General features: G+C 43.2%; 1 long non-coding RNA gene and 1 other non-coding gene across 2 annotated transcripts; both read right to left on the bottom strand.

The window, feature by feature from the left end:
- Window positions 1–2,608: 2,608 nt before the first annotated feature.
- On the bottom strand, window positions 2,609–3,886 carry LOC125548233 (uncharacterized). Its single transcript, XR_007300953.2, has 2 exons — window positions 3,800–3,886; window positions 2,609–3,721 (listed from the first exon to the last, which is right to left on the bottom strand). It is a non-coding gene; the product is annotated as an uncharacterized LOC125548233 (long non-coding RNA).
- A 2,495-nt stretch (window positions 3,887–6,381) lies between these two features.
- On the bottom strand, window positions 6,382–19,313 carry LOC125546758 (uncharacterized). The gene is made up of 17 exons (XR_015618497.1): window positions 18,881–19,313; window positions 18,688–18,782; window positions 18,406–18,499; window positions 17,623–17,857; window positions 17,279–17,384; window positions 17,126–17,167; window positions 16,627–16,791; window positions 16,349–16,519; window positions 14,538–14,705; window positions 14,271–14,451; window positions 13,846–13,958; window positions 13,545–13,644; window positions 13,352–13,467; window positions 13,134–13,215; window positions 12,836–12,903; window positions 12,667–12,750; window positions 6,382–6,795 (listed from the first exon to the last, which is right to left on the bottom strand). It is a non-coding gene; the product is annotated as an uncharacterized LOC125546758 (transcript).
- Window positions 19,314–20,536: the final 1,223 nt, after the last annotated feature.

Raw genomic sequence — 20,536 nt, 5'->3', positions numbered from 1 at the left:
CAGACGTACATACAAGTCCGCGAGACATGATGTGGCCGTGGATGGAGAGGTGTCCAGGTCTCACACGATTTCTAATTGGGACGCGTCATCCAGCAGAATTGATGGCTCATTCGCTAGCGACACGTTTTGAGGCTTGCCCTGCTACATCGTCAGAATTCGCCACGGCTAGTCCGAGGGCTTCAACTTCGTATTGGTTTGAAGGGATCCATGAGCTGTTGTTTGAGTTAGATTGAACCGATCGATTTGTAACGCTCCACTATTGCATTCTTTTGACGGTCCCAAGGAAGACATGGGGGGATATTTGACGAAGAGGAAGCAACTACCGTCATCGGTGTCCTTTACTAAATTCTGATCTTTGCCACCTCCCTCTTAAGGTATTTTCTGTTTGTCTCAAGCAAATAGGAGTTTCATTATTATTTTTGAGCAATTCAGAGTTGCCTTTTCATATTTGTTGGAGAATTAGATCGATGAATATTGAGTTTATATCAATTAGGGTATCTTTTACAAACTAATACTATCCGATCTGACACTCTGTTAAGCTAATGATTTCGTGTACTACTGATTTCCTCGTGATTTCCAAGTTGCACGATTTGGCTTTTGGAGGCAATTCCAGATCTGGCTTAGTGACAAGATCATCTTTTTCTTGAGTTATTTAGCTAACAACATCACAAGACACGGTCCTAATTGTTTCCAGATTTATATCGCTATTCAATCTTCCTTCATTGAAATTCTAAACATGCCAAGGTGTTAAGCTGGTAATGTATTTCTTATGGTGGAGTGACTAATAAGTGATAGTTCTGCAAAGTTTGACCAGGCGGCTATGCATGTGCAAGTATAAATACATCGGTATAAATACATCGGCTGAGTGCAAGGCACGCTGTCCCATTTGAGTGAAGCCAGTAGACTACAAGGATTTGCAGTACTGAAAACTATTATGGACCATTGGTGCTTGATATTATATTGTGCTTCGGGCCATTGTGAGTGTCTATCACCACGAATTGCTTACGTGATACACGAACTAGGAAAAAAATTGCAAGTTGCGTCTCTACATCAGAGGACGATTGCGCATACATGGTCTAGGAATCTTTTTACTAATCTCATGGTTGTGAGTGATATTTGGTTAATCTCATGGTTGATGCTAGGGTTTGGTTCCAGCAGATGGTTAATTACTAGACAAGTAGAGCATGGCATTTTTCATGTGCAATAGCCTCGATCCACACTGACAAGCCACAGAGGCTACTTCAACTCAAGTGGCTTGATAAGTTTTTCACTATGTGTACTCATGTATTATTTAGGCACATATGTACTTTAATATTCTTGCATGCTTTTATTCCTTAATTTTTTTTCCATTGAAGATGTGCCAAGTTAGTCTATAATTATTTCATCAGAGCTCATAACATGGCATGGTTTGAAGCATCAACCAATAGCTTCATTCGTTGTGCTCCTGGGACTTGGACATATCCTTCATGCCAATAAGTTTTTTTAGTGATGACACCTGAACTCATATTTCTTTAGAACTTTTGGCACATATGTACTTTAATATTCTTGCACGCTTTTATTCCTTAATTTTTTTTCCATTGAAGATGTGCCAAGTTAGTCTATAATTATTTCATCAGAGCTCATAACATGGCATGGTTTGAAGCATCAACCAATAGCTTCATTCGTTGTGCTCCTGGGACTTGGACATATCCTTCATGCCAATAAGTTTATTTAGTGATGACACCTGAACTCATATTTCTTTAGAAATTTAAAAGTTTTTTTCTTATACTCATGGTTCAGAGTGCGGTGTGGTAACCCTGATTGACATGATTGTGATGATAGTTTTGCTGGTATGGATTTTCAGAAGTCAAGCACACATACTCATAAACGTTGTGCTGCCTATTTGACAAAATTGAAGTTTTTTCTTTGGTAAGACGGGGAAGTTCTGTAGATTATAATCATAATTACTAAAGATGAGGGCAACCTTATTTCGACACTTGTCAGAGCTTGATATAAGAAGTGTCGTGCAGTGGCATGTGGAGCAGGTTTTGCGACTTATCTTCTCGTTGAAACGCACGGGCATATGTACTAGTTTTATTTATTTGTCGAATTCAAACAAAACTTGCAATGGAGTCCAATTCGGCCGGTCGTTGAAATTGCCAACAGAAAAAAAAAAGTCTGTCACATGAACCTTTTTCCGCAAAATAAAAGGCATTTACGTGATTACGTATAAAGCAAGGAGTTTTTTTATTTTGCTTATTTTATTTATTTGTCGAATTCGACAAAAACTTGCAATGGAGTCCAATTCGGTCGTTGAAATTGCTAACAGAAAAAAAGTCTGTCACATGAACCTCGTAAAAAATTTGAAAACTGATATCAATTTGCCAACACCGTCCTGAATGTGGTACTATCGTGCAATTTTCTCGAAATGACACATGGGCTGTAGGTCCGGTTGGTTGGGATCCTGCTGCATGCGCGAGCAAACGAGATTGGCGCTATGGATGAAACGCGAACGAACGTAAACGCCTTATTTCCAAGAAAAAGACACTCAGTCATCTCGGTGTGAACACAGCGTGTGGAAGGGAAATCACGATGGCTCATCAGAGGGCGCAGCGACCGGGTGACGCGATTTAAAACCTTTTTCCAGTAGAAATAGCATTTCTGCACGTGACTCGTGAGACTGACACAAAGCTACTTAATTACGTCACCATGATGCTATGCTGACAAAAAATACACAGTAGCATACAATGATACAAAACTTCTAATTAAACGCATGCATGACAAGATTAGAACGAACAGACACCGCTGTGACCTCGTCCCTGCGACGACGCTGTGGCCTGTGGGCGGGCTCCGTCACGCGGATTGCGAGCGGAGCGACCATGCGGTCCGCCGCCGTCGCAGCCACCACCGGGGCGGGTGATTAAACTCGCCGCGGCACAAAGCGCAGGGCGGCAGTGAAGCGCGACGGCCCGGACCCGGCGTTCGACGGGCAGTGCCTCTTGTGCATGGAGCCCGCCCACCACGCCAAAGACTGCACGAACGGGCCAAGGTGCATCCGGTCACGGTTGCGCCTGTCCTTGGGCTGCTCCCAGGGCGTCGAAACCCTCCTCCGAGCTCACAACATGGACCTCCGTGCGAGGCGCACGGCGCGCCCTTGAGGATTCAGCCCCCGACTCCGGCACCGCCGGTCTCTTGCCCTCCACGGCGTTCCAGTACGAACTCGGGGAGTCCTCCTCGGACGAGTCCGCACCGCCGAGCCAGCGGACCTCAAGGCCACGCGGCTGCGAAGGGGAGCCCATGGGGAGGGGAGAAGAGGGAGGGGTGAGGAACAAGTGGCCACCGGCCCGGAGCGGCAGCCAGCGTGGGCTTCGACGGAGAGGGGAGCTGATTCAGACAGAATGACAAGCCCCCAGTTTTCGCTTTGGCGTTTCTAAAAACTATCTTGCTCATCGGTGGTACAAATCAGTTTATTCCCATTGCATTACGAGTTACAACCATCCATCAAGCTCTAGAAGCGGAACCGTGCAAGCTACATCTACCCATCTAGGCATTACAAAGTTAACTGACTCTTACTTCTCTTTCCTTGGTTTTAGGCTTGCCGCTAGTAGCTCTCTCATGTTCTTTGTTGAGGTTTCTTCGTCCATTTCTTTGTGCTTGTCCCTATAAAACTCCAGGTGCGCCTCAACTGAAAATGTGATGTTATTCTGGAGATCCTGTTCCTTCTTTTCTTTCTTCTGAGCGTCTAAATTAATAAAAAGGAATTGTGTCAAAGTCAGTGACAAGAGGGCACTAAACTGAAAACAAAATTGAAGGTACTTACCGGTCAGCTTCTCCTTCCGCTTCCCGGCACCTCCATTGTCTTCCATTTCTCCTTGCCTGCCCCGTTTCCTCCCCCCTTCCGCTTCCCTACCCCTCCATTTTATCTCTCTCTCTCTCTCTCTCTCTCTCTCTCTTTTCCAACACGAAACTATGCATCTTTCGAAGCATTAATTTCTAACTTCCTATTTTAGGAAATATAACAGCTCGTCCTTCATGGGCACTGCTGCCTCCTCTGCCTCGCTCTGCAAACCAGCAGGCCAGCTCATGTGCTCACAAATGAACTAACGCCAACTCCCAGCAGGGCAGGTCATGTGCTCACAAATGAACTGATGCCCAGCTCCTTTTTTTTTAAGTATGCCTAGGCGTACTATAACTTTACAGAAGACATAATTTTAGTTATAAAAAAGCTATGAGAATAATGAGAACGTAGAGTCTATCACACCCGATCATCACGAGGTGTTTTGAAACGACAAACTTTTGCAACGGCGTATACTTAGGAAGAACACAATTTCTTGAAACTAAGTGAAGGGATCATCTCATAATGCTACCGTCGTCCTAAGCAAAATAAGATGCATAAAAAGATAAACATCACATGCAATCAATATGTGACATGATATGGCCATTATCATCTCGTGCCTTTGACCTCCATCTCTAAAGCACCGGCTTGATCTCCATCGTCACCGGCATGACACAATGATCTCCATCATCGTGTCGTCACGTGATCGTCTCGCCAACTATTGCTTCTACAATTATTGCTAACGCATAGCGATAAAGTAAAACAATTATATAGCGATTAATAAATTAAAGAGAAGCATATGGCTCCTGCCGGTTGCCGAACTCATCAACATGCAAGTCGTGAACCTATTACAAAACATAATCATCTCATACATCAACATATATCACATCACATTTTTGGCCATACCACATCACAACATGCCCTACAAAAACAAGTTAGACGTCCCCTACTTTGTTGTTGTAAATTTTAGATGGCTGCTATGGGCAACTAGCAAGAACCATTCTTACCTACGCAAAGCCACAATGGTGATAATCAAGTTGCCTTTTAACCTTCTACAAGGACCGCCTTCGTCAAATTAGATTCAACTAAAGTAGAAGAGACAGACACCCGCTAGCCACCTTATACAAAACAAGTTGCATGTCAGTCGATGGAACCGATCTCATGTGCGAGGACATGTAAAGTTGGTCCGAGCCGCTTAATCCCACAATACCGCCGAATCCAAATAAGACAAGAAGGTAAGCAATTTCAGCATCAACGCCCACAACTCTTTGTGTTCTACTCGTCTCATATACATCTAAGCATAAATCTACCTCATGATGCCACTGATGGTTAAGGTTTCCTAACCATACACATGAGTTGTCATTTGATAATGGGATCATATCATTAGGAGAATGATGCGATGGACAAGACTCAACCATAAGCTTAGCATTCGATCGTATCACTTGAATTTATCGCTATAGCTTTCTTCATGTCAAGTATTTATTCCTAAGACCATGAGCTCATTCAACTTTCGGATGCTGAAGGAATACATTGTGTGCTATCAAATGTCACTTCGTGATTTGATGATTATAAAGATACTCTACAGGTATCTTTGAAGGTGTCTCTTGGGTTGGCATGGATCGAGACTGGGATATGTCACTCCGTGTGACGGAGCGATCTCTGGGCCATCTCAATAATACAACATCGTAAAGAGCTTGCAAGCAATGTGGCTAATGAGTTAGTCACGAGATCTTGTATTACGGAACAAGTAAAGAGACTTGTCGGTAACGAAATTGAACTAGGTATGAAGTTTTTATACCGACGATCGAATCTCGGGCAAATAACATATCGCCGGACAAAGGGAATTGCATAAGGGATTAACCAATCATGGGCATCCGGGTTCCGCTATTGGTTATTTACCGAAGAGGTATCTCAGTCATGTCTACATGATTCTTGAACACGTATGATCCGCACGCTTAACAGTCGGTGACGCTAAAGTAACATTGGGATATGCATGTTGGTGACCAAATGTTGTTCAGAGTCCCGAGTGAGATCCCGAACATCACGAGGAGCTCCGGAGGTAAAGATTTATATTTGAAACGTTGCTTTCAAGGTTTCAAAAAAATAGATTTTTAAATATTATATCGAGAAGCTTCCAGAAGGTTTTGGAAACTTCCGAGAAGTTCGAAAGTTCACAAGGGTTCCACCAATTCCCCAGGGTCGGCATGGGCTGGAAGGGGGCGCCCTTGCCTTATTGGGCTAGGCGCACAAGTCCCTCAAGACCCATATGACTGGGAAAGGTCGAAAGTCCACCTGTGTATGAAAAGGAGGGAACTGGAATAGAAGAACAATTCCTCCCCCTTGCGCCAGCCCAAGGCTTGGAGGGCTGGCCACCATGCCCCTGCATCTGCATACAGAGGGAAGAGGCGCCCCCAAGAGGACACACAAGCCCTTGGGCCCTCTCCTCTCCTGTTACTTCATAACTCCTTCGTCTTTGTTGTTTCCTCAGGGAAGTAACATATCATCGGATAAAGGGAATTGCATATATCATCGGACAAAGGGAATTGCATACAGGAATCTCATGCATATACATCTACACATAGACCTTTTCACTCTTCATGTGAACGATGCTTAAGAGGAATTCGGACAATGCACATAGACCTTGTACAAGTATTTCACTACTGTTATTTGCTAATGACTCATTTACACCATGGAAATGGCACAGCCTTTGTTCTACGTATTCTTAATATCCAGTGGGAAAACACGATAAAAAGAAGTACTGGGGTCCTTCCGGTAGGAGTACGTTGGAAGATCATGAAGCAAAGCAATGTCCAAGTTATGCAATTTTCATAATTAAGTTAACTCCACTGGTGTATTGCCTTGTACACAACACTTAATCAAGCAGTAGCAAACTTCCTTCCACCAGCCTTGTACACAATACTTAATCAAGCAGTAGCAAACTTCCTTCCACCACGACGGAGATATATTGCTGATTTCGGAACCTGGAAAGTAGAAACCCAAGGAGAAACCGATAAATTTCACAGAATTATCTTCTACAGCAATTAGATTATGTTGATAAGTTGATAACTGGTGAACAGGTTAAATAACTGCTTTATTAGTGTTATTAAAGGGCAAGCACAAAAGATCAATTTGTACTCCTTATATTAGTCTCAAAACAGAATAACTGGTGAACAACACAACTGTTTCATCAGTGTTAAAGGGCAAGCACATAAAATCAGGTTGTACTCATTGTTCTAATATTAAAATGAATCATTGTTGAGACCTAAAATAGCTACGTGGTATTATAAAGCATATTTCATTATAAAGCAGTCAATGAAGGATTACTGAGATTGTTTGTGTGTTACGTCCAGAAGGTTAAACCACAGGAGATGGGCTCCACAATGTTATATTGCATAAAAAGCTTAAACCTTCTACGCAAAATATGACAAATGGACAGAATATTATTGAGCCAAACCCTCCTATCCACAATCTATTATCCATGCAAGCACCGACTGAATGCATACCACCCCAAAGCGAATTATTCGTCACCCTAATCAAACGGCCCAGCCGCTCTCGCTTGGCCCTACCAGTGTAAATTTAAGGCCGGAGAGAAAACCCCGACCTCACGACCCATCTATTCCGATCCTAGCGCCGCCAATCCCAGGTCACACTCCACCGCCCCCTCCGACGACACCATGTCGCCTCCCTCCACCGTAAAGCTGACCAGGACACGGCCGCCACCTCATGCAGATCAGGCAGCTGGCAATGCGACGCAGCCGTGTTCTTCAGTCACGCATGGATCAGGGCCGATGCCTGCACAGCCATGCTGCTCGGAGCGAACATTTTTAGCCGCACAATCTTATCTCCACCCCTTTGCTCTCTGGTTCGCCTCTCTGCTCCTCCATGCATCGGTCTGTCAATTTCAATCGCTCAAGGCGGCGGTGGCCATCCCCTGCCGTCCTCTCCTTCACTTCCTCGACTTACCATCAAAGTTGAAGCAGATCCAGCGGTTGGGTACAGCGTCCAGGTCAGCAGGGATTGATGTGCCTCGCTGATTGATGTGCTTAATTGCGCAGCAGGGATGAAGGTGAAGGTCGGTGAGCCGTACGTCCTATGGCTACCTTCCATTCCACCCGCGCTAGCTAATTTGCATTCATTTTCGATTACTGATATCCTCCTGATCTCAGTTCATAAAATTTTCTCTTCTTTTTCGGAAACAATTCATACGAGTTTCTACGGCCATGTCAAGATCAACTAAGTGCACTATGCATCATAGTTGCAAAACCATTCTGGATAGTTCCTTGGTAAATTTTCTGGAATATCTATTTCGCATGCATCGGTTGATCCTTAACCATTTGTACATCCAAAAGTCCAAAAGTAGCAGATGCATTCTCTGTACAGAATTTTAACTTCAGGTGTGTTATTAGTAGACATAAAGTAGTTCTTACATATGTTGTAGACAATTCACTGATGAAAGGAACATTGCCTGGAGATTTATTTGATAAATTATTATCAAAAGGTTTAAGGCTTAGTAGAACTAAAAAAACCAAGTACATGGGGTGCAGTTTTAGTACTGCTAGGTACGAGGAGTTGAGGTTAGCCTTGATGGGCAGGAGGTGCCTCAGAAGGACACCTTTCGATATTTGGGGTCAATGCTGCAGAAGGATGGGGGTATTGATGAAGATGTGAGCCATCGAATCAAAGCCGAATGGATGAAGTTGCGCCAAGTTTCTGGCATTCTCTATGACAAGACAGGCAAATTCTATAGGACGGCGGTTCGACCCGCAATATTGTATGGTGCTGTGTTGGCCGGCTAAAAGGCGACATGTTCAACAGTTAGGCGTGGCGGAGATGCGCATGTTGAGATGGATGTGTGGCCACACGAGGAAGGATCAAGTCCGGGATGGTGATATATGAGATAGAGTTGGGGTAGCACCAATTGAAGAGAAGCTTGTCCAACATCGTCTGAGATGGTTTGGGCATATTCAGCACAGGCCTCCAGAAGCTCCAGTGCATAGCGGACAGCAAAAGCATGCAGATAATGTCAAGAGAGGTCCGGCTAGGCCGAATTTGACATGGGAGGAGTCCGTAAAGAGAGATCTAAAGGATTGGAGTATCACCAAAGAACTAGCCATGGACAAGGGTGCGTGGAATCTTGTTATCCGTGTGGCGGAACCATGAATTGGTTGCGAGATCTTATGGGTTTCACCTCTAACCTACCCCAACTTGTTTGGGACTAAAGGTTTTGTTGTTGTTGTTGTATAGGTAATGAAAATGTAGTTATACATGAGAAAGTTGTTCTATAAGATATTTTGAGTTTTACTTTGGGTGCTGAAGTGCAAAAATTACTTCTCCCTGAAGGGTCTGTTCCTCTATTGGACGATGTCTCTACACATGTTCTTCCAGTATATAGAATCTAGTATTCCTATTGTAAGTTTTTATTAATGGTGAAAATTTGATGTTATTCCTATTTTCTATTTATTCAGATCTTCCTGGGATTTAAATCAGAAAGAACGATGCCCAATGAGATTTAGATCGTGCCGAGATATCAACACTATCAACACGGACAAACCTCTACTATATATTGCAGATTTTGAAAAAAGCATCTCCTATCCACAGCCAAGGTACTATTACAGGCATAACCAAAAAGTGTTCCACCGATCCAGTTCATGAGTTCCAGATGCATCTATATTACCTTTATTTGGTTAATGCTCTGTTTAAATTTTCTCTTTGCAAAATGTTTGGTGGGTGGAGTACATATACATGATTGCTTATCCTGAATATGAATTTCGGCACATAGGATCGGACGAGCTTCATTGATGTTTTGTAGGCTCTGGACTTTATAAGGACAAAAGGCTAATGTGTTTTCTAACCCCGCCTTGCACAAACAGTCCTGGTTGTTGTCCTTGATATGCAACATTCTACTTCCATTGCCATGAGAGAGGTTGACTTTCAGTTAATTTAATGTTGCCTGTGTTTGTTGTACTGCTTGGACCTTGAGACTTCTACCATTTATGCTATTATTCAGATTATTTATAGCAAATGCAATCGTAGCTTAGCGTATTGCACATGAGTTTAGATCAAATGCAAGTGCAGTCTTAGGTATAGCCACTAGCAATGCAATTTCATCTAAATGGTTAATGATGTGTTTGTATTCTCTGCTTTGCAGACTACGTACAAAGTTTCAGCAAAATGGAGCTCCAAGCCTTGCTACTACAACAGATAAAGCCATGGAGCAAGAGTGCACAGATGAGCTGTGCAAGTTTTGTGTCAAGTCTCTCAAGGTATGGCTCTTTTTCATTGGTCAAGGCTTTGATGTTGTCTACGATTTGTATTCTTTGCTGCACATCATTGTGAGATTATAGTATGTCGAGTATGCATACTTGATTGTGTTAGATTAGAGTGCAGTGCATGAACCTAGTTCTTGCAAGGATGTTACCAGATCAAAAGAAACAAGCATATAGCAACTCTGTCTGTCTCTAGGTTTTGTATGTGTAAAAGTATGCTTGATATTGTCGATCAATTTTGTAAAGCATCGAGCTGTATTAATAGGAATTGAACAGGAAATATTATCCTGGTTGCATGAGCATCTTGTCCCCTCGCAAGAGATTGACGACGCCCATGAAGAAACTTCCAAAAGTACAAAGTATGCACCTAACAATAAAACTGATAGCATTGTGTTCGACTCCAAACAAAGTCACAAACCCAAACACAAAACACTAGACTGAGACTAAACAACCAATTGACGGGGTTGGCGCGCCTTTAGGACTAGTTCTGGTTGATTTGCTCCTCCCGTGTATGCCTTCCATTTTGCTTATTATGTCTATATTGATCAGTTAGAGTAGTGCAGTCATTCAAGAGTTCTGTTATTATGTTTTATCTAAATAGCTTCAGAAGTTATTGAAAAAGAATGAATCAATTGGAAGGACGACGCTCTATCGTACTTCAAGCAACTGAATGCTACTAGTCAAAAGAAGTGGAGTAGGTACTAAGGTATTAAGTTACCCCAATTTTGCTAATATCGGGAATTATGTGCCTGATCGATTGCTTACTTCTCTACACACATGCCTGTGCTGTCAATACAATTTTGAGACACATTTTCGCAGAAGTCCGAGTAGTGTAATTTTTTGTTGTCTGATTGTTTTCTCTGTTTTGCTGGTCATGATGGACAAGACCATAGCACCCATTTAATCTATATCTATATCTATATCTATATCTATACCTACTAATAAAGGGAGGTAATATTCTTGGTTTCGTCTGCTTCAGTGATATTCTTTTACATCTGCTTCGTCCGAAGTGTGTCTGTTGGGCCTTCTGGTTGCGCCCCACCGAAGTTCCGATGCGCCACAAACAGCTGGACCTTGGCCTCTGATCGGCGCCCCAGTTAGGGTAATAAAAAAAAGATGTGCCCAAAGTAAAAACAATGGGAAGGGGACTCGAACACAAGACCTCTTGCCAGGTGTTACAGCACATCTACCAACCGAGACAGCTAAATGCTGTGATTAGATGCAAGTTCTATTATATTTTTACAGGCTTGAAACGGGGGATACAGCATTTTTTTGACAATGGGGAATACGCGTTTTTCTTTAGTCTATCGGGCCTCACACACGTTATCTATGTTTTTAAGGCGTCTGTAAGGCGACGCTTAGGCGTCGAGGCACCCCCCCCCCCCCCCCCCCAGCACCTTAAAACGAAGCGTCGCCTTAAAAACATAGCACGTTATATTTCTTTCTTTGGCTCTCGCCCATATTGGGCCATGTACCTGCACTGCTGGACCTACACTACATCAAATAGTTGCACTGTTGGGCCTTCTCCGCGAGCCACTGCTGCATCAAATAAATACCACCTCGATCCCTTAAACCAATTCTCATCGGTTTAATGTTTGCAAGTTGCTTGCAATATCGACAGGAAGCTTTAAGAAAAAACGATGATGAAAATGGATGAGAGACTTGCAATGAGGGATGTGTGCATGCACGTTAAACAAAGTTGCGGGCTGTTGGCATGGATAGGAGGGACATGTGCATGCATGCGTTAAACAAGATTATGGGCTGTTGTGCATGGATTAGAGTATTTAAATTAGACTTCACAGGATGCGGCAGAGGCTATCTGATACTAATATAATACCAGGAGCATTGGACGCGAAGGATGCAGTAGAGACTAAATAATTGTGGGCTGGATTAAAGGAGAAAGAAGACCCTGATTTAAATGGGCTGTGACTGCATGACATAAAAGAAAGACATGCATGGGACTTCATGCAAAAATGGGCTGTGACCCCGATTAAGTGTGATTGAAAGACTTGACACGCTATAGTGACAGGCAAGGGCGAACGAACCCCATTAGCTACAATTCTGTATCTTCTTTTTTGACCCCTTTGATTTGCCTTATCACTACAGCCACGGATTGCGAAAGCCAAGTTGCTACATACAAAAATAAGCTTACAGACTGACCAATGATAGTTGCTGCATGTTTCATGCGTGTTTTTTTTCTTTCTAATCCAATATTTTAAGAGAAAAGAAAAGAGAGATTATGACAAACCAGAAGCAAGAGAGTAGATTTTAGGATTATGGATAAATAAGTGTTCCTTACTACCGGTGTTAAGGCTTCTTTCATGACTAATGCGCAACCGATAATGTAAACCTCTGCATGCGCCTCTTTACCGGTGTTAGCTTTTTAATCTTGATCATGTATCTGCATTAGTGTTGGTTTTATTCTGCACATAGTTTAATTTGGGGACTTGTCCGGCAAAGTCTTGGCTGATGCTTTCCACGTGTTCTTGTGAAACCAAACGAATCTTGAGTTGATCAGAAAGCTACCGATAATGGAAGCATACAAAACATGTAAACCATAATAAAATGCAGAGATGAATAACTTACGTCAGACCATGTATCTCTAATGAACTCCACAATATCACATGATACGTCCCCTTTCACAGCTATTTGCTCCTTCTCAGTTGGGCCCTAGGGAACATGTTAAAGAAGAGATAATTAGACAAGACCTAATGAAAGATTAAAAGCCTTCATAATTTCATAGATAACTAACTACCTTGAAAACCGAGGCTCGAGTAGCAAACTTCTTTCTAAGCTTCATTGAAGCATCACTCAGATTTATACCTAAATGTTCAGGAAAACAACATGCTCTATCAAAATATGGCCAGCCTTGACATCGAATAAGATACCATCATGGAACTTTAAGACAGGCTTAGCTCAAGCCCGGATCTAGCATTTACAGAACAACCTCTTCCACATAGTTCAAAATACAGTCATGTTCATCATTTTTTACTTCACCGGCTGCAAAACAGTTAGTGTACAGGCACTGCACTCATGTTACCAACACCACTCACCAAACGATTCCAGGCCTTTCACCAAGGTAATAAATCTGCACTTCTTGCTGAAAATCCTCTCGATAATAACCTCTTTTTTTACCTGCACATAAAAAGGTACATTATCCACCTACATATTGCAATACAGATATTTAAATTGGCATGAACTCCAACCAAAGACATCAATACAAACGGCAAACTCAAGGTTGTATCAAAATGCCAGAATCCATGAAACTTACTTGCTGCAAGACTTCCATGCTACTGAACTTGTGGGACTTCTCACTGGTTGGAGGGGTATGACCTGTATTCTTTGCCGGGTGCAGAGCTGCCACATGGACAGCCCCCTTGTTGTCACCTGCAAGAAATACACACACAATCAAACACCAAAGCCACGTAGACTCCAATGCAAGACCCCACAGACTCATTTCGCACCTGTCTTCTGGCAGGACGGTGTTGCGACCTTTGCCTTCTTATTAGAAGCAGGCATCTTCAACACACTTCCAGCTACTCCCCTCTTCCTAGTCTCTGGCTTCTGCATGGCATAGTGTGTGTGTGTCAGGTATCATCAGGGAAAATACTGTAACACGGAAAAGCACATCAAACAGACTTTGGGTCTTTCTTCTTCTCCTTTTCATCACTATCATCCTCGCTCAAATCCTACCACAGGCCATAACAGTGCCATTCAAGCAACTTCTAAAACTCAAGACTATAAATAACATTGTCAACAACTCACGGAATCATCGATGTCATCATCCTTCTTATTTTTTCCCACAGCCTTTGATTTTGAAGCTGCAGCCTCAATGTTAACTACAAGTTTCGACTCCTTGTCCCTTGCTTCAGCTTTTCCTTCAAAAAGAAACATATGAATTAAGAAGCATTATCTCACCAAGTTCCAACAGATATGTGCAAAGAAATGCGAATGAGTGAATGAACGAAAAAATAGTAAGTCGAAGGTATGCACTTTATTTGTATACAAGAGCAACAACTCAAGAAAATGATATCATGATTCATCCACGCTCCCCTAAACCCAGAGTCAATACAGCTACTACTGTTAAGAGTAGCAATAAACCAAAAATTGAATGGGATAGCATCAAATAAATTGTCTGCCATGACATGCGATGGGGTGGGAAATTGTAGAGAGAGGGAGATGTGTCTTACGCAAGAACTCCATGGACTTTTTCTGTTCATCAGGAACTGCCAAACGATATTTACGAGCTGCTCTCTCCAGTTTCTTGAGATATAATATAGCATCATTTTTCAAACCAGGAGCCGCCAAAACATAATCAGTGAACCTCACTATGTCTTGTTTGCTATACTCGCCATAGTTTGGTATCATTTCCTGTGCAAAACAAATAAAACAGGTCTTATTCATCAATAACAGCTTGATTATCATTTGAATTATCAGTTTGCAGCAACTCCACTAACCTCGGAGGATTTGAGTCTATCTGAAATGGCTTTTGCAAACTCTAGGTCAGACAGGCGACGCCCATAAAAGCAGTCATCAAATTTATGGTGCAAGAACACAGAGAGACTCTCTGAAGTAAGTTCTAGTTCGTACAAGTAACCAACAGTGGTTATAAACTCTCTGTCAATCTGAAATCGAGGATAAAATGAGAATCAAATAAAAAGCATGGAGGGTTAAAAGTTAATGCACAAAGGGGTCCCTCATGGTCATTGTGCAGCAACCAATCCCATGCGAGCTACCCAATGAAAAACATCAACACTTAAATTTCACATCAGCAGTTTGTAATTAAAAAGGTGGACATCCAGTGAACAATTTCATGAAAAGACAATCTTTCATGGAAAAGACATGTTTTTAATGGCAAGGTTTCGAGACTAAAGATTATTGACCTTCCTACATATTGATGGTAGAAATAATCATCAATCAATAAATATGTATCAAATGTAGGTAATCCTATATACCTAAGAGATCCCACTAACTTATTTATCTCAACATGCAAGCATGCCACCTCACCATACAATTATGAATGGGATAAGGCCACCTCAACATGCAATCATGCATTGGAAAACACCCACCACAACATTCAACCATGCATGAGAAAATGTTTTCCATTTAATTATTCTACGTATATTCAATAAATATTTTACAACTATACATAATCAAATATAGTAAGCCATATGTATTTCTAATTTTGGTTCTCATGATATCAGCCCAAATTTCATCAACAAATTTCCACAGCAACGCACGGGGTATCCTCTAGTTTACTAGCAATCTACCTGCACTGGTACAAATTAACATCAATGTAGAGTTGTAGACACAGTGCATTATTGCCTTCTGAAACACAAGGAGCAACCTTCGTTGCACATTTCATGGATGGTTCTCATTCTTGTGCACTGCTAAATATTTTTAAATAATATGAACTTCCAAGTTACATTAATTACAAATGCAATCAAAATGAATTAACGAGATTAACAATATCACCCTGAACTCCCAAGTGAGATTAAGCAATTATAAAATATATTAAGGAGATCAGCAATTAATTTTCATATTTGAACAGGACATGAGAAGTGCTTTTAACATGAACTAACCGAACTTTTTGGAAATGCGAGCATTACCAGGCTGAGAGGTTAGTCAGACTTCTGTCCCTGTCTAATGGCATTGCCTCCTCTAATGCATGCCCAGAGACAGATCATCTACTGATTCATACATCGCTAATAATTGTTAATTTCTTTTACACGCACGCAGGTTATTACTATGCTATCAATATTAAAAATGATGCATAACCGTGAAACACAGTAGCAGCACATAAATTAGCACCCTTAAATCACTGCCGTTTGTAAGTGGGCTCAGTAACAATGGAACACAAGAACAGCACAAAAATTAACATCACTGCAGTACGCATATGGGTGCAGAAAAGAAAGTCAGTGTTACAGATAATTTGTACCTTCAAGGGTAAAGGGCTTTTGTTACGTGGTGAACTCATGCTATCTGTGTGAGGTTCTTTTTAAATGGATCTTGTGCTTGAAGTTGTTACAAAGGTAAATGAAAACCCTACTAAATTTTCAGGAGTTGGTTCGCTTAAGGAAGGAAATAACCGCTCGTGCATTGTCATTTCAGAAGGGCCAGCATTTTATTAACCCATGTGTTTATTTATTAGTTGAAAGTTCATTACACATCCACTATTCGTAATCTAGGGTCTCTAATTTTGCTTTTGCTTATCTGGAGCTTTGGCTTGTAGTCAGTAGCAGTACAGTAGCAAGGGGAGAAAACTTACCACTTGTGGCGAGACACTGAATCCATATGATTTGATCTTCTTCTCCAATTCCTTGCTGAGTGGGAGATGACATGGACTATCCTTTTCTTCAGGTAAAAATTTATCTAGGACATACTTTAGACCCCACGTCAGCTCATCAACAATATGTGCATCAAGCCAACAAATGACTTTCTGAAGAAAAATAACAATAGAATCTATTAGGGTAAATATTACTCATTCCAAACAAATAAAAGAATAAAGGAAATACAACAATACAACAAGGGTAAACATTAACTCACAAGTTTTTTCTCAATAACAAACTTAAGATCTGCATCTGGAACAATCAACGCATGTGTAGTGGTGGATTTTAGGATAAATCTTTCCAGGTCCTTGCCAGGACCAACATCACTATCCCTGGCAACAGATTTGTCATGAACCTTAATGAAACCGAGGGTAGATATGGCCTGCAAATAGAACGACGGGAAACACATCAAAATATTAAAGGGCTGGAATGCACAAATAGTGAACGCCAAACAGCAGTCCAAAAACTAGAATAAACTACCTAAAAGGCTAAAACTTAAGAGACCAAGAACATAAATGAACAAATGAGCATTGAAATAAGTAATTTTAGGTGGGCAACGCATCAAAATGTTAAAGTCTTACAGACTGCAAAAGAGCACAAAATAAGAAATGACCAACAGAAGTCCAAAAACTAGAATAAACAACCTAAAAATTGAGACCAAGAACGTAAACTAACAAATTAGCATTTAAAAAGTAAATTCAGGAGCTATACTGTACATCATGTGCATCACTTAGACGAGTAAACCATGACCATATCTCCTGTAGAAAGAAAAAGGAAAAAACTGCGTGAGGGCTGAAGCGTAGGGCTCAAATGTAAATGAAGGAAAATAGATTATGCATCACACAAGGGTGGAGGGATAAGTATGGTACCTCAGGATACTTAAGAAGACGCGCAGAAACACTGAACATAGCGAAGCCTGACAGTGTTTCAAGCAGCATTGTCCTAAATGCTTGATGCGGACGTTGTGCAACATCTCTGCAAGCGCAGATAAGACCAAAGCAATTCAATGAAATTGATAACAACCAAAGCATCAGAATATCTCCCCAGCCCTTCCCGCCCCCCTCTCGCTATCCTAAGATTACGAGCGTTAATCACCACTATTCTTCCATTTCTGGCATAAAGATGGTGGCATTTTAGAGATGTGGCATCCATTTGCCAATATCACATTATGTATGCAGTTCAAGACATATCTTAGAGGAAAGTATGCACCTACATTTTTTCAAGAGGCAGTAGGTTCACATCGCAGACGGCTCGGTTTGGGCAGAGGAAACACCGTTTGAAACCAGTGCTACGGTCTGAAGATATCCTATCTGCCTCTAAAATCTTTCAAACAGCTTGTGCTAGAAAATACCTATAACTAAACAAACACTTGAGGAGAACACCAACCTCAGTTGTACAGTCAAATTTTACAAGGTTGAGCTGAGGACTCCCATCGGTAGCGCCCAACACTTGAAATTACAGAACATAAAGAAAGCATTAGCAGCACAAATACACGAAAGGAAACGAGATAAGAACATTAGCACAATGAAACACACTTGTGAGCTAAGAACTTAGTGTTACGTGTATCATACTAGAACATAATGTGGCTAAATAATGGCGTATGGGAAGGAACTTAGCAAATAGATAGATACACATTTGTAGGAAAAGGCACCATATCATAACAAGAAGGTAGAAAGAGGATTTAGCTCAGGAAACTTCATCATTTCAAGACTAGATCTTCAGGCCACTAAACACATACCATTTGCTGCTATATAACAATTAAGTTAATGATGATACCAATTCAATAAGATGTTGAGTGCTAGACTTAATAGTTAGTAGTACCAACAATTCACAAAAGTTGTAAGCATGCATAACTGATGTATACCCAAAAATCAAACATCTCAATAGTCAATGCAGCACATATAAAATCCTTGAAGTATCATAACGCAGTCAGGGTCAAATTAAGGATCAAAAGAAGTCAATCGCAATACATTCAATGGTTCAAAACTTTACTTACCACAATCATAAATAGTAACACAGAGATCCATCTGGGAGAGGTAGATTGCAGGATTTAGTACAATATAGAAAGCTCTTCCCTCGGCATCCATCAACTAGATAAAGATATAGTATAAAAAAAAGGTTATGCAGGGGGGTCAACAATTAAAGCGTATAGCACAGATAACACAAACATCCATTTTGGTAAGTGTTTCCTTGACTATTCTCAAGCCAAAATCAAATTTGTCACTCCCACAGATTAAGCACTTGAACAAATAAATGGTTGTACTAAATAAATACTCACGGCTTTGTGGATTTGCATGTCGGTATCCTGCTCAGCTGCCATAGTCCGAGAAGAATACCACCCCAGAACGACCGAGCCAGGGAAAAACTTCTCGTCTGCACAACCACACCCGCAACAAGCAAGCACTCATCAAACCCTACAAAACCTAGGATTCTAACAAGGGTGGGTATCCTGAAAATGCCTATCAGCTTACAGTGCTCCTTCTTCTCCAGCAAGGCGCGGCAGAGGGTTCCGGAGACGGGGTCGAGCAGGAGGTCCAGGCTGTCCAAGATTTCAACTGTCTGCCCGCTCTTCATCCCGATGACGCAGCCAAACATCCTCGCAGCATCCTTCGACTTCGACGAGAAGGAGCTGCCCCCGCAGCGCGCGGCCTGGTCCTTGACGCGGATGTGGTGGTCGAGAAAGTTACGGACGACATTGGGGTGTATCTTGAAGGCGCGGACGCGTGTGCTGAGGGGGGTGGACGCTTCGCCCGTTGCCGCGTCAGGCGACGGCATCGTCGAACCGGGGGGCGGCAGCGGCGACGAGGCGATGTGGAGAAGACGATGGGGTTGAGATTTTCCTTCTCTTTTTTTTGCCCTTCAAAACTGGGTTGGCTTGGGAAGGTTGAGTGGAGATGTTATTCCCCGCTCGCTATCGCTAGGGTCACTTCCTGGGGGCGCTTGAAGAGCCGGCACAAGCGAAAAAGACGCATGGGTTCGTCCTGGCGGCGATCCGAGGGCCTTTTCCCGCCGTTTTTTAACGCTTTTCCCTCGTATCTCTTCTGCTCGCTCGTCTTTCTCCCGCCATTTTCTTTTTTTCTCTCGCCAAACCCTCTCCCGCTCGTCTTCTAGTCGCCGTCATGCCGCTGAAGAAATACGCCATGCCGCGCGCGGCGGCAACCGATACTGGCACCGTGGCCCAGCCGAAACAGAGGAAGCCGAGGGCGCCGCCATCGAAGCCACCGGGTCTGTCGAACGCCGAGTGGAGGGTGGAAGTTCAGCGACGCGACGCAGTCACCGCCGACCGGCGGAACAGGGCCATCGCCAAGAAGGCCCGCGACAACGCGGCGCGCGCGGCGGTGTCTTTGTCATCGGTCGACCACGCGGCGATGATGAATCCACCCGTCGTCAGCCACGCCCAATACGCGCCCTGGGGACAGCAAGGCGTCGGATCTCCATGGGGTTCGTCGTCGCCCGGCTACGCCGATGGCGACGCGCACGGTGGGTTCAACCCAAACGTGACCTTCCCCCATGGCCACCCCGCGACGCGCACACCCTCGCCCGCCTTCGTCGGCGTGCAGTACCCTCCATACAACTACTCGCCGCCCGCCTACGCGTCCACATCGACGCCCCATCTCCGCCGTGGACCGCTGCCCTTCTCGCACCTCGGCGACACCGACTTCAAGCACCTCCACGTCTACAAGCGCATTGACAAGTGCGAGAAGTGGACGGAAGTCCGACGTGCCCTCGACAAGGCCAAGGAGACATACAAGCCGGACGCGACGACTCCGGGCGCGTCAGAGGGGCGGCCGGACGGTCACAAATTGGCAAAGAAGGGGGAAAACGCCGACGCGGCAACCGCGCGAGTGCAGGAGTACATCGAGCATTGCCTCGCCGACGCCCAGGCCCGGGCCGTCCTACGTGAAGAGAAGACCGAGGCGCGGTGGTCGTCGCTGATGACGAACAGCGCCATCAAGCTCGACCTGCTCCGGACCAACGTCGACCTGCTCCGGACCAACGTCGCCGCGAAGAAGAGGAACACCGACATGGCTTTTCTGATGGGCGGGGCGGACGTGCTCCAGAGCAACGACGAGCAGCTCAGGGCGTGGTACATGGCGGAGCGCGGCCTCATCCTGAACCAGATGCAG

Source organism: Triticum urartu, chromosome 3A, assembly GCF_056163025.1.
Source record: "Triticum urartu cultivar PI428250 chromosome 3A, HENAU_Tu73, whole genome shotgun sequence".
Taxonomy (NCBI): domain Eukaryota; kingdom Viridiplantae; phylum Streptophyta; class Magnoliopsida; order Poales; family Poaceae; genus Triticum; species Triticum urartu.
This window is presented reverse-complemented; position numbering and strand designations above follow the sequence as displayed.